This window comes from Carcharodon carcharias, chromosome 18 (genome assembly GCF_017639515.1).
Source record: "Carcharodon carcharias isolate sCarCar2 chromosome 18, sCarCar2.pri, whole genome shotgun sequence".
NCBI lineage: Eukaryota > Metazoa > Chordata > Chondrichthyes > Lamniformes > Lamnidae > Carcharodon > Carcharodon carcharias.
The window spans coordinates 169,530-182,500 of NC_054484.1; the positions used below are offsets into that span (position 1 = coordinate 169,530).

The 12,971-nt window shown below is 45.1% G+C and overlaps 1 protein-coding gene across 1 annotated transcript in view; it reads right to left on the minus strand.

Moving 5' to 3' along the window:
- Nucleotides 1–11,400: 11,400 nt before the first annotated feature.
- Nucleotides 11,401–12,971, minus strand: part of pdxka (pyridoxal (pyridoxine, vitamin B6) kinase a) — a 57,522-nt gene continuing 55,951 nt past the window's right edge. Inside the window, exon 12 of the transcript XR_005945787.1 lies at nt 11,401–11,740. The gene's annotated coding sequence lies outside the window, so the exon portion shown is untranslated. The remainder of the gene's footprint in view (nt 11,741–12,971) is intronic.

Here is a 12,971-nt window from a genome sequence, read left to right on the forward strand (position 1 = left end):
GAGGGGTGAAGGGCTTTGGGGGGGGTAAAGGGCTGTGGTGGGGGGTGGTAAAGGGCTGTGGTGGGGGGGGGTGAAGAATCAGGATACACAGTCTCTTGGGGAACCCGCAGTTCATCAGCCAGGGACCAAGTGGACCAGCCCCCATTAACCTTCTTCTTACAGTGTTGATGCACCCTTACTGTGTTACTATAGCAGATTTCAGCAGTGGAGCCAGAACAAATGCCAGGATGGATATCCGGTCCAATGGGAGGGACTGTAATTTCAGTGGCTGTAATGCTTCAGTACCTGAGGAGTCGCGAATGGTGCTGAACATTGTGCAATCATCAGTGAACATCCCCACTTCTGACCTTATGATGGAAGGAAGGTCATTGATGAAGCAGCTGAAGATGGTTGGGCCGAGGTCACTACCCTGAGGAACTCCTGCAGTGATGTCCTGGAGCTGAGATGACTGACCTCCAACAACCGCAACCATCTTCCTTTGTGCTCGGTATGACCCCAATTGACTCCAGTTGTGCTCAGGCTTCTTGATGCCACACTCGGTCAAATGCTGCCTTGGTATCACAGGCAGCCACTCTCACCTCACCTCGGGAGTTCACATCTTGATCGAAGTTGTGATGAGGTCTGGAGCTAAGTTTTTTATGACAACTTGAACTAAAGTTAAGTAAACAAATATTGCTCTTTCATCACTTTAATCATGAATGGAGTAAATCACTGAATTTTGAACAATCCGCACTTTAATTAAATTCTATTCTGATGCCTGCTTTTAAACATTATTGTGAATAAGTTCTGGTTAAGTGGGAGGAGTTACTGCAAGTCAGTTTCCTGCAATGTCTGTATTGGGGGAGAATCAATATTTTTTGGGTAGGATATATCAGACCCTGCCTAGCCACAGGGCTGGCACCATGTTGGAAGAGTGAAAAGGACTCAGATCAGTTCAAGGAGAAGAGTAGCCTGTCGAGAACAGGTGAAGAGGAAGGTTGGTTCCATGCCTCTCAAGTGCTGCCTTCCGCTCCATCCTGCTGAGTGTAAAGGGGCTCAGAAATCGGTGGTTGGGGGTGGTGGTGGTGGGGGGGGGGGGGGGGGGGGGGGGGGGGTGCACAGTGGGTTTGCCGTGTTAACAGTGGGATTCTGCTCAGAGTAGCTCGAATTGTGCTGGTAACTAGATGGTGAGGTTCAGCCTTATGAATCCAGTGGGATGCAATCACAGGAGAAGAGATTGAGCAATTTGGGGACAAGCAGTCATTGGGGCAGCCCGAGTTGGAGCAGCTGTTGAGGGAAATCAGAAGCTACATCCTCAAAAGAGAGGAACTGAAACTCCTTCGAGGGAGACAGTCTTTAAAAAATTTTTGTCACTCAGTGATGATTGATGTCTGAGAAATTTGGGGGACCCTGTCTTGGTTGTGTTTGCCATTTAATGTACAATTTATGGTGTGTATGACCATAGTTTGCTTGTTAATTCATGTTTACCTCATGGTAATTCTGGATGTTAGAAATTTTTTTTTTATTCTTTCATGGGATCTGGGTTCGTTGCCCATCCCTAATTGCCCCCGAATTGAGTGGCTTGCTTGGCCAATGCAGAGGGCAGTTATGAGTCAACCACATTTCTGTGGGTCTGGAGTCACGTGGAGGCCAAACTGGGTAAGGGTGGAGGATTTCCTTCCCTTGAGGACATTAGTGAAGCAGATTGGTTTTTATGACAATCGATGATTACTATTACTGAGATAGCTTTATATACCAGGTTTATTACTTGAACGTAAATTTCACCAGTTGCCGTAGTGGGATTTGAACCTATGTCCCCAGAACATTATCCTGGGTATCCGGATTACTAGTCCAGTGACGTTATCTAGCTGGAGAGATGGTGGCATAGTGGTAATGTTGATTGCTTGCTTTGTTGTGTTTTGTATAGTAAATATTCTTCTGTTTGTTTAAAACCATGGAAACGGGTAGCTTTATTCTCTTATTGAGTAACTGGGATTTCAAATCTCATCTACTTTAACAAAAAAAGGGTTACTGGTCCTTAACCGGATTGTAACAAAATCTGGGGGCATCATCAGGGATCATACCAAAATTTGGGGGTCTGGACTGGGATCATAACAAATAGAGCTCTTTGCAGGACTTAGAATCCACGGATGGATATGGGTGCTGGACTTACTGAAGGTAAGGCTAACAGGATCTCCCTGTGAATCTTACTATACATATTGAAAAGCAGAATGGCTTTGTCAATTGCTACTTTTCTGGAAAGGGAAGATTTATTTCTGAGTGATTTGCACCAATTAACCAAGGCTGGGTTCATAACATTAACAAAAATGTTGAAATTAGAGTTAAAAAGTAGCTATAATTGAAGTAATAGCACAGAATTGGAGGAAGAAAAACCTGATCCAGGTAGAATGCAGCTCAAGTTGGTTAGAATTCAGTTGCAGATGAAGCAGCTCAAGATAGAAAGAGACAGAGGAAAGCAAAAACCTTGAACTTGAAAAAGAAAAAGCAAAAGAAATAAAAATGCGAAAGCTTGAATTTGAACTCGAGAGAGAGAAGTTAGCAAGGCAGGAAAGAGGCAGTGGTTTCAAAGAGAAAGGGAAGAGAGACAGTTTGCGCTGGAAAAAGAAACGCTGAGGTTATGGGGTGAAAGAGAGCCTAAGAGTTCAGGTGATGCATTGAGTCCCACTCCGAGCTTTGGCATAACCAAGAATCTTCAACTAGTGCCTAAATTCAATGAGGCCAGAGTTGAGAGATATTTTATCTCATTTGAAAGAGTGACCAACAGACATACATTTTGCAGAGTGTTTTGTTGGAAAAAGCAATGGATGTTTATTCTAGTCTTTTGGAAGAACAATCCTCAAATTATGAGACAATGAAAACTGTGGTACTTAATGGTTATGAGCTTGTCCCCAAAGCATATCAAATAAAATTTTTGACTTTAAAAATGTGAGACAGCTAAGGATAATGGAAGAATTTCACAACAACATCCCAATAGCATCAAGTCATACCTGGAAGATCACAATAAGATAAAGGAAGCAGCAGTTCTGGCAGATGGGTATATTGTTAGAAAATAGAGATAGTTTAAGTAAGTTATATTGATATTTGTGGGTGTTAGGAATGTGTTTTAGCTTTAATTTTTTAAGTTTGATTTGTATTTCTGTATCTGTGTATTAAGAGGTCAAGTTTTAGTTTCACTTTAAAAATTGTTTCCATTTCTAATAAGAGTTTTATGACTGTAAGCTAAGTTAAACAAACCAATAGAAAAAAAGTGCTGGTGCCTCACAACAGGGGTCCAGAGTGGCAGGTCCCTCCCACAAACACACACACAGAAACAGCAGTTTGATTTGAAAAGCATTTTTGAGTTCAGTTTTGGGAACATAGCTACCAGGCAGAAGCAACCTAGAAGAAACAGACAGCCAGTCCGAAGCTAAAACTGTTTGAAAGTAGCTGCTAGAGAGAGACTGGAACAAAAGGAACAGATAGCAAGTCCCAAACTAAAGAAAAGACCCCAGAAATCAAGGGAGTGGAACAAGAGAAAGTCCCAAGCAGACTTTCTCGTCAAAGGAAAGACAGGAACCTGGAAAAAGTCATGTTAAGTAAAATTAAGAATGAAGGGCAGAAAGAAAGACTCCAAGGTTCAGATCTAAAGAGACAAAAGCTGCAGAAAGCAGATTTAAAGCAAGAACAGCTTGCAAGAGGCAAGGTGGTCTAAAGAGAAGGCTGAAGGTCTGTAACTCTTTGCTGTGGGCATGTGAAACAGTGGTGTACTGTTTTTAGATGAGTTGATGAGAGGACGTGCCTGGAAGTCAGCTTGAATGCATGTGGTGACCCAAGGAAGAGGAACATCGGAAGGAGACTTCGAAACCCTGGAGCTGAAACCTTGCGGAAGGTGTCTGAGAGAAAGCATTGGTTTGGAAGAAGATTCCGGGGCAAGTTCTTGGAGAGTGGCGATTGGAAGCCCTCATGTGAAAGACGGACTGCAGTGAAACCAGTTAGCTCATGGTGTGACAACGTCTGGGAGGAGTCGAGGAGAGTTCCATAGCATCTGGTTAAGGTGGCATCTGTCACTTGGTTTCAGAGTGTGGTGTGTCTGACCATAGGGTGCCTATTGCTTTACATGGACTGTGTGGAGTATAAGGTAGCTTTTGTAACTTGTGTTGTCCTTACAAATCTGTATATATCTGTAAAGGTATAGTTGTGGGTGAAGGAGTATTGTAATATAGTTCCTCTTTTCTTGTTGAATAAATGTTTTATTCTTTTGTTATAAGCTCATCAGCTGACTCCTGTGACTGTTCAGTAGCTACTCTCCATGTATCTAAACAAACAAATAAAAGTTAGGATCTGTCAAGCTGGGTCCCACTCTGGAATTAGGCTTGTCCAGGGGTAACCTCAGATGGGGTTACTGACAATGACACATAGACGGCTAGGGGGCAGTAGATCTCCATCTATAAACCCATGATAAACCCCAGAGACACTGAAGGAATAGAAGAGATTCTGGCTTTAGGGAGAAGGCAGAAGTTGTTCCAGTCGATAAAAATAATTGTACAGAGAATAAAAGCGAGGTAAAGAAACCAGTATGCTTTCAATGCCATCAGATGGGGCATGTAAAAGCAAACAGTTAGAAGCTAAACGGTAAATGGCGGCTGTAACAGGGACAGCAAGTGTCTTCAGTAAAGACAATACCGGTAAAGAAAATGGATGGTAAAACAGGAGCAATGGTACAATTGCAAACTGTTCCCTTAGAACCTACCAGAATGGGTGATATGGCTCAGGATAGTCAAGGGGATTTTTCCTTGAATACTGGTAAAGTGATTCAGGTTAGTGAAGATTTTTGAGATTTTGAAGTATTCCCTTACTCCTCCAAAACAAGTAAACAAATTACATTTTGAGAGATACTGGGGTATTTCAGCTATTGATGGTGGCTGAAAATACGATTTGTGTTCCAGGTGGTTTGCTGAAAAAAATTAATAGGGGGTATTCATGTGAACAATGAACCCTTGTATAAAATTAAGTTATGAAGTGACTTAGTTAGCAAAATTATTACTGTGGGAATTGTTCCTAGTTTACCTGTGGAAGGGATAGATTTTATACTGGGTAATGATTTGGCCAGCACAAATGGTAACATAGCCAGGACTGTGTTGCAGCAGTTGCTTGATCATGCTAATCTGGCCAATCTTCCCAAAATCACTGTAGCCAAACATGAGAAGCTTATTGCCAATCGCAGGCAATTGAAGGAAAAGCTGATCAGTGCAGAGAACCAACTTTCAAGCACATAAGATGAAGAAAATGAAGAACTGGTAAGAACACTGCAGTGTCAGTCACAGGAGGTAGAACACTTAAATGAGGATTTGAAACATCCAAATGATAAAACAAAAACAAAAATACCTGGAAAAACTCAGCAGGTCTGACAGCATCTGCGGAGAGGGATACGGTTGACGATTCGAGTCCCACTTGAAACATTAACTGTATCCCTCCCCGCAGATGTTGTCAGACCTGCTGAGTTTTTCCAGGTATTTTTGTTTTTGTTCTAGGTTTCCAGCATCTGCAGTTTTTTCCTTTTATCTCAATGATAAACTTGTAGAAACAAATCAATTAAAACTTGATGAACCCCAAGTATCACAAGTCCCTATTAAGCATTGTGAAAAATGCCTTGAACAGGAAAGTAAATTACTGATGAATCAGAACAGTTGGTCAGATGCAGAATTAAAAACCATAACCGACGCGCTGCTGGAGCTTCATTGTGAAAGGAGCAATGAAATTCTTGAACTCCGATGCAGATTCATAACAAAAAGGTTGAGATGTGCAGCGTGAAAGAGCAGATCCCTGATGGTAAAAGCAGCAAAGGAAAGTTTTGCGAAACACATTGAGGATCTGTCGACTAAATGGAAAGAGACCAAGGAGCAGCCACTGACCAATGCAGCAAAGATTCCGAATGCCCATTGAAGTTGTCAGACTCACAAGGATTTCAAAAATAAAAAGTTTTATAACAGGAAAAACAGAGACCTAAAGGGCTAATGGCACCTGGCACCAAACCAGGAGTCGCCAATGTTGATGCCTGGATTCCTGCTGCTGTATCCAGTGTAAGTGGACAGTTCACAAGACCATTTGAAACCCCAGAGAATTGGAATAATGTGGTTTGTGAATTTGCAGAGTTAAAGAGTTAGGAAGGAAAATAAAAGTCCAGAATGAGGAAGTTGTTGACATTTGCTTGAAAAGAATTAAGACACATTCTGAAAGGGATCAGGATAAACTGAAAGATCGTAAAATGTTCAAAGATGTCCAAACAGCAATGTAAAACCCTTTGGTTTCAGCATAAACAGCATCTCAATGACGTTCTTGGAACAGCCAAAAGGGATTTTGATCAGAGAAGAAGCCAGTGGCTGGCACATAAAGAAGCTATTTTCAACTTATTGTCTCAAAACAACAAGTTACCATGTTTGAGTTTAGAAAATGAACTTAAAAATGAAATTACGCTTACAGTCAAAGAAGATGGTGATGATTTAACTGTGGACTTATCTGAGACATTCTTTGCAGAATTAAAGAAAGGGCAGAGGAAATAACTCAGGCTCTTGAGTTATGACCATTCTGATGTTTAAATCCTGTTAATCCAACATGTTACATATACTTGTTCTGCTTTGGCTAAGCTCTTATAAACTCTAAATACAATAGATGTAACTGTGAAAAATGAAAAGATTACCCACACAGCATGTAACAAACTACTTGTTAAAAGTTTATAATAAGAAATTGTAAAGAAACTGTAAAGAGATTTCTTTTCTCCCTCCCCCCAAAGGCTAAGTGTGAGGGAAATCAATATTTTTGGATTTTTTAATGCGTTTTTGAAAGTTAGCACCTGTGGAGTGACCTCTGGTTGAGTGGAGATTGTAACATTTAAGGTACAGAATGTACCTTACAGTTTGGACATGTCAGTCCCTGGCTAAACACAGGCACAACGGTGTTGAAGTACTGCAAAGGCTATGGGCCCTAACAATATTCCGGCAATAGTACTGAAGACTTGTGCTCCAGAACTTGCTGTGCCCCTAGACAAGCTGTTCCAGTACAGCTACAACACTGGCATCTACCCGGCTATGTGGAAAATTGCCCAGGTATGTCTTGCACACAAAAAGCAGGTCAAATCCAACCTGGCCAATTACTGCCCCATCAGTCTACTCTCTATCATCAGTAAAGTGATGGAAGGGGTCATCAACAGTGCTATCAAGCGGCACTTGCTTAGCAATAACCTGCTCACTGATGCTCAGTTTGGGTTCCGTCAGGGTCACTCAGCTCCTGACCTCATTACAGCCTTGGTTCAAACATGGACAAAAGAGCTGAACTCCTGAGGTGAGTTGAGAGTGACTGCCCTTGATATCAAGGCAGCATTTGACCGAGTGTAGCATCAAGGAGCCCTAGCAAAACTGGAGTCAATGGGAATCAGGGGAAAAACTCTCCACTGGTTGGAGTCATACTGAGCACAAAGGAAGATGGCTGTGGTTGTTGGAGGTCAATCATCTCAGTTCCAGGACATCACTGCAGGAGTTCCTCAGGGTAGTGTCCTCGGCCCAACCACCTTCAGCTGCTTCATTAATGACCTTTCCTCCATTATAAGGTCAGAATTGGGATGTTCACTGATGATTGCACAATGTTCAACACCATTCGCGACACCTCAGATACTGAAGCAGTCCATGTCCAAATGCAGCAAGACCTGGTCAGCATTCAGTCTCTAGTCGATAAGTAACAAATAGCATTCACGCCACACAGGTGTCAGACAATGATCAATTTCAACAACAGAGAGTTTAACCATCGCCCCTTGACATTCAATCGTCCTAGCATCGCTGAATCCCCCACTATCAACATCCTGGGGGGGTTAGCATTGAGCAGAAACTGAACTGGACTAGCCATATAAATACTGTGGCTGCAAGAGCAGGTCAGAGGCTAGGAATCCTGCAGCGAGTAACTCACCTCCTGACTCCCCAAAGCCTGTCCACCATCTACAAGGCACAAGTCAGGAATGTGATGGAACACTCTCCACTTGCCTGTTTGAGTGCAGCTCCCACAGCACTCAAGAAGCTTGATACCATCCAGGACAAAGCGGCCCACTTGATTGGCACCACATCCACAAACATTCACTCCTTCCACCATCGACATACAGTAGCAGCAGTGATGTACAAGATGCACTGCAGGAATTCACCAAGACTCCTTCGAGAGCACCTTTCAAATCCATGACATCTACCACCAGAAGTACAAGGGCAGCAGACACATGGGAATACCACCACCTGGAAGTTCCCCTCCAAGCCACTCACCATCCTGACTTGGAAATACATCGCCGTTCCTTCACTGTCGCTGGGTCAAAATCCTGGAACTCCCTCTCTAACAGCACTGTGGGTGTACCACATGGACTGCAGTGGTTCAAGAAGGCAGCTCACCACCACCTTCTCAAGGGCAACTACGGATGAAACAATAAATGCTGGCCTCGCCAATGAGACATTCATCCTGTGGCAGAATATATTTTTTAAAAAGACCCTTGCCCCATGAACTACAGAGAGTCAAAAGAAAATGCAACAGATCCAACATCTTATTAAATAAATGATTTATTTCCAGTCAGAAAGATAAATCTTTAAATATTTATAAGTAAATTAATTTGAAAAGATTGATTTTAGTTCATTAGTTTGATATATTAATACTGCACAGACTGAACAGTACAGGAACATTATGTAGCACGGAGTTTGAATGTTAGAAGCAGAACTTGACAAAATCTACCAACAAACGAGAGAAACCTTCACAGATAGTGCAAACGTGGCAGGTCAGAGTGTCAGTCCTCTACCACAGGTCAAAGCATTTAACACTGACCACTGGAGTCCCGTGGTTCCCCAATCTCTGTCTGGCAGAGGGAGACTGATATCTTCCCAGGTGATGAGGGACATGAACCAAGAGGGAAATGAGTTCCCATGTCCAAAGTCGGACTGAAGCATCCTCACTGAGCCCAGTGATAGAGCAGTGAGGGGGCAGGTCAAAGCATCTCACTTAGCCAGGATCTAAGAAAGAGAGAGACACACACACATACACACACACAGAATTACAGACTAAGTCACCTACCCAGGATATATATTAAAATACAGACGCATACACACTCACATTCACAAGGTTTAGTCACTATTTTGTTTTACCTCTCTAATATCCTGAACTATTCCCAGCTAGAGGTGACACACAAATTAGACCAGCCCTAACACTGCTGCCTACAGATGGATTTGTACAGGTAAACACCTCAGGCAGGAAGAGTGGCTTCATTAAGGTGTGTTTTATAGGCAGTGGGTTTATACAGGTGAGAGTTCAGCTGTTGTATACAATGAGCACTGAAATCCGAATAAGCAAATATCACAAACTAATTTCAATTTCTCACTAGCATATATGACCCCAGCAGAGATGACCCAGCATCCAACGAGCAGCGAGCATATCCCATTACCAGGCAACATCTAATGCACAGCGGCCCACGCGTAGAGCTTGTGCTCATTGAAGTTGAGTTTTTTTAATGTGCAAAATGTTAATAAATTTCCCCAGAACAGCCAGGCAGATCATGTCACAGAAGGTTAGCAAATCACAGACTTCAAACAATTTTAGTGCTGTGAGCGACAATTAGAGTTCCAGGTTTACTGATAATTAATCTGATAAATCAACACAAGTAAAACTCTCACTGGGGTACGTGTCCCACACACACACTGACTCTCACTGGGGTACGGGTCCCACACACACTGACTCTCACTGGGGTACGGGTCCCCCACACACTGACTCACACCGGGGTACGGGTCCCACACACACTGACTCTCACTCGGGTACGGGTCCCACACACACTGACTAACAGTGGGGTACAGGTCCAACACACACTGACTCTCAATGGGGTGCGGGTCCCACACACACTGACTCTCACTGGGGTACGGGTCCCACACACACTGACTCTCACTGGGGTACGGGTCCCACACGCACTGACTCTCACTGGGGTACGGGTCCCACACACACACCGACTCTCACTGGGGTATGTGTCCCACACACACACTGACCCTCACTGGGGTATGTGTCCCACACACACACTGACTCTCGCAGGGGTACGGGTCCCACACACACTGACTCTCACTGGGGTGCACATCTCACACACACTGACTCTCACTGGGGTACGGGCCCCACAAACACACTGACTTTCACTGGGGTACAGGTCCAACACACACTGACTCTCACTGGGGTACGGGTCCCACACACACACCGACTCTCACTGGGATACGGGTCCCACACACACTGACTCTCACTGGGGTACGGGTCTCACACACACACTGACTCTCACTGGGGTACGGGTCCCACACACACTGACTCTCACTGGGGTACGGATCCCACACACACTGACTCTCACTGGGGTGCAGGTCTCACACACACCGACTCTCACTGGGGTAGGGGTCTCCCACACACTCACTCTCACTGGGGTACAGTCCCACACACACTGACTCTCACTGGGGTACGGTTCACACACACACTGACTCTCACTGGGGTACAGGTACCACACACACTGACTCTCACTGGGGTACGGGTCCCACACACATTGACTCTAACTGGGGTACGGGTCCCACACACACTGACTCTCACTGGGGTATGGGTCCCACACACACACTTACTCTCACTGGGGTACGGGTCCCACACACACTGACTCTCACTGGGGTACGGGTCCCACACACACTGACTCTCACTGGGGTACGGATCTCACACACACTGACTCTCACTGGGGTACGGATCTCACAGACACTGACTCTCACTGGGGTACGGGTCCCACACACACTGACTCTCACTGGGGTACGGGTCCCACACACACTGACTCTCACTGGGGTATGGGTCCCACACACACTGACTCTCACTGGGGTAGGGGTCTCCCACACACTCACTCTCACTGGGGTACAGTCCCACACACACTGACTCTCACTGGGGTACGGTTCACACACACACTGACTCTCACTGGGGTACAGGTACCACACACACTGACTCTCACTGGGGTACGGGTCCCACACACATTGACTGTCACTGGGGTACGGGTCCCACACACACTGACTCTCACTGGGGTACGGGTCCCACACACACTGACTCTCACTGGGGTACGGGTCCCACACACACACTTACTCTCACTGGGGTACGGGTCCCACACACACTGACTCTCACTGGGGTACGGGTCCCACACACACTGACTCTCACTGGGGTACGGATCTCACACACACTGACTCTCACTGGGGTACGGATCTCACAGACACTGACTCTCACTGGGGTACAGGTCCCACACACACTGACTCTCACTGGGGTATGGGTCCCACACATACTGACTCTCACTGGGGTACGGGTCCCACACACACTGACTCTCACTGGGGTACAGGTACCACACACACTGACTCTCACTGGGGTATGGGTCCCACACACACTGACTCTCACTGGGGTACGGGTCCCACACACACTGACTCTCACTGGGGTATGGGTCCCACACACACTGACTCTCACTGGGGTATGGGTCCCACACACACTCTCTTGGGACTTGTCATGATTTGTGCACCCAGGCAGTGTGTTGCCAGGAAACAATCAGCAGATCAGGCAGCATGTGTGGAGCAAGAAAGAAAGTTGAGTTTCAGGACTATGACTTTTCATCAGATGGACTGCAGCAGTTCAAGGAAGCAGCTCAGCACCACCTTCTCAAGGGTAATTAGGGATGGGCAATTAACGCCGGCTTTGCTGTGACACTCATGACCTATGAAAAAAATTTAAAAACACATTTCTCCCTTAACAGATACTGCCAAGCCTGCCGATTTTTTGAAGCATTTTCTGTTTTTATTTAAAATGTCTAACATCTGTAGTATTCTGCTTTTGTGATGCTGGAACTTTTCATCATGAATGCTATGCTAATTGAACATGATCTCTCCTCCTAACAACCCCATACACCCCCAGCAAGCAGCAGGGATATAGGTCGGGGTGGAGCAGGGATATTGATCGTGGTGGAGCAGGGATATTGATCGGGGTGGAGCAGGGATATTGATCGGGGTGGAGTGGGGGGGTGGATACAATCCAACCAGCTCAATCCTATCAAAGCCAAAGGAGTTGGGGAAGGGGGAAAGAGGAAAGGGTTCATGTGGAGGTTAGAGAACATTTAAGGAGAGCAGAAAGTTAGCCTAAAATAAAAACAGAAAATGCTGGAAAAACACAGCAAGTCTAGCAGCATCTGTGGAAAGAGACAGAGTTAAAGTTTGAGTCTCTGTGACTCTTCTTCAGAAAGTTAGTCTGTTCAATTCTTACAGTTATCACTACAACATGACAATGAGCAGATGAGTATCTTTTTGATATGGGTTTGATAGAGTGTAGCTCCCTCTGCACTGTCGCCATCAAACACTCCCAGGACAGGTACAGCACGGGGTTAGATACAGAGTAAAGCTCCCTCTACACTGTCCCTATCAAACACTCCCAGGACAGGTACAGCACGGGGTTAGATACAGAGTAAAGCTCCCTCTACACTGTCCCCATCAAACACTCCCAGGACAGGTACAGCAGGGGGTTAGATACAGAGTAAAGCTTCCTCTACACTGTCCACATCAAACACTCCCAGGACAGGTACAGCACGGGGTTAGATATAGAGTAAAGCTTCCTCTACACTGTCCACATCAAACACTCCCAGGACAGGTACAGCACGGGGTTAGATATAGAGTAAAGCTTCCTCTACACTGTCCACATCAAACACTCCCAGGACAGGTACAGCACGGGGTTAGATACAGAGTAAAGCTCCCTCTACACTGTCCACATCAAACACTCCCAGGACAGGTACAGCACGGGGTTAGATATAGAGTAAAGCTTCCTCTACACTGTCCACATCAAACACTCCTAGGACAGGTACAGCACGGGGTTAGATACAAAGTAAAACTCCCTCTACACTGTCCCCATCAAACACTCCCAGGACAGGTACAGCACGGGGTTAGATACAGAGTAAAGTT